The sequence below is a fragment of the Bombyx mori genome, chromosome 9 (genome assembly GCF_030269925.1).
Source record: "Bombyx mori chromosome 9, ASM3026992v2".
In the NCBI taxonomy this organism is placed as follows: domain Eukaryota; kingdom Metazoa; phylum Arthropoda; class Insecta; order Lepidoptera; family Bombycidae; genus Bombyx; species Bombyx mori.
In genome coordinates, this window is record NC_085115.1 from 13997441 (window position 1) to 13999321 (window position 1881).

Genomic DNA, 1881 nt, shown 5'->3' on the forward strand with positions numbered 1-1881 from the left:
TCCATGCATGAAATTAATGCATGCATTACGAAAGTATTAAATTACACGTGAAACTGTTAGTAAAACTAATGTCACGAAATTAATTTCACGCCACTAATTTCGTAATGTAAATTCGCCTTTAACGTTGCAGTGGCGCGTAGTATAGCTCTGTCTCGTTCACACGTTCGCTTTTACACGAATGGAAATCTACCGTATGAACACCCGGGTGATTGTACGTTAAAATAACGAATACAAATAAAACGTGCAGCACAATGCCGTACGAACCTTAGGCTACGACGACTTCGCTAAAACAACTGTTTCACAGATTAAACTGGAATCTATTACTGTTTCGTGACCGAATTCGGAAAGATGGCGTAACTTAGCCACGACGACTTGCCTCATAACTTCCAGTTAATAAAAACGTAACACATAACTGTTTATGGAAACAGCGGATATTAATAACAACACTCCGCTCATTTATCTTCAGTCAATTTTTCTTCCAATATCGAAGCTGCTGGAACAAAATAAAATACTCATTAATACTAGCCTCCGAGTCCGGAGACTCGGTCTCTCAGATAACACCGGACGCTTAAGCATCTGTATTAGGCCGTACTCGGGGTGCTAGAGTAGGGGGCTGACCCCCCGATTCGATAAAAAAGTGTATAGGCATTTCACGTATCTCAATACGTCCGGCGGCAACAAGCGGTATCAGGTGGGCAGAAATATATGAACAAAATAATAATCCAAAAAGATGTGTGGTGTCGTGGGACACCGGATAGGAACGAAATTCCTTATTATAAAAATATTAATTTTAAGTTCTATTCCGAGGTATAACGAAAATAAAACTGGAGGTTTCGCGACAACCCACGGTCATTCGGTAACGTGCGAGCTTATTGTGGTACACTTCATTCACGATTGTTTGCATAAGAGTTAGTGTATTGCGCAAACGAACGCTCTGGTTAATGAATGATAAAAAAATGTTATTTTTTGTACGTTATTACAAAGTTAAGTGGTACACTGTGTGCATTACTAATAAAGATCTTACGTTACGGACGCTTTTTCCCGGTTAGGGTACCCCTCCGCATCGTCCCATAAGGAACTTCGTTCCAATAATATGTCTATATTAAGAGTTTGTTTCGCTGATCTTCACTGGCCCCTCGTACTTAACATAGGCATTGAAAAATATTTCTGAAATTAGACCTTCTAAAAGTCACGGGAATCTTCTCGATGCAGGGTGTGTCGGACTGCTTATTGTGGCAAACCATGGGGGGGTCTATGTCCAGCAGAGGACGGCCATGAGCTGAAAAAATAAAAAGAAAAATGTATCTATAGCATGGTTAATTATTAATTGCATTGTAATGTAATTTTGAATTCGAACCAGTCAGCTGCTTCGTTAATTTTCTTTCGAAATCAAACTAGCGCTCTACTGTGCTCTGTAAAATGCTTATGTACATTTTGACAAATACGAATGATGTTTTAGTTATGTAATGTTGTTGTTTATTCGGCTGCAATACGTAGATATTTTATCGAGATAGTCTTTATACTCAACATTACGTGGTGTTCCCAGGCGGTCACCCATCCAAGTACTGACCACGCCCGATGTTGCTTGACTTCGGTGATCGGACGAGAACCGGTGTTTTCAATATGGTATGAACGTTGACAAATAGTCTTTATACTCGGCTTAACACTTTCGATGTAGAATACATTGAGTTTTGAAATTGTTTACGTAGTACAAGCCTTGTCAAGTTTCTTAAAATCGTCTTCATACATATAACTCTCGATAATGATACAGTATTCAAAAATGTTACTGGTGGTAGGACGTCTTGTGAGTTCGCAAGGGTAGGTACCACTACCAATTTTTCTAATGAAATACGTACTTAACAAAACATGTTCACAATTGAC

The 1881-nt window shown here is 39.1% G+C and overlaps 1 non-coding gene across 1 annotated transcript; it reads right to left on the minus strand.

Annotated features, from left to right (window-relative positions):
* Window positions 1-1521: 1521 nt before the first annotated feature.
* Window positions 1522-1640, minus strand: LOC119628951 (5S ribosomal RNA). The gene has a single exon (XR_005245056.1). It is a non-coding gene; the product is annotated as a 5S ribosomal RNA (ribosomal RNA).
* Between the last annotated feature and the right edge of the window lie 241 nt (window positions 1641-1881).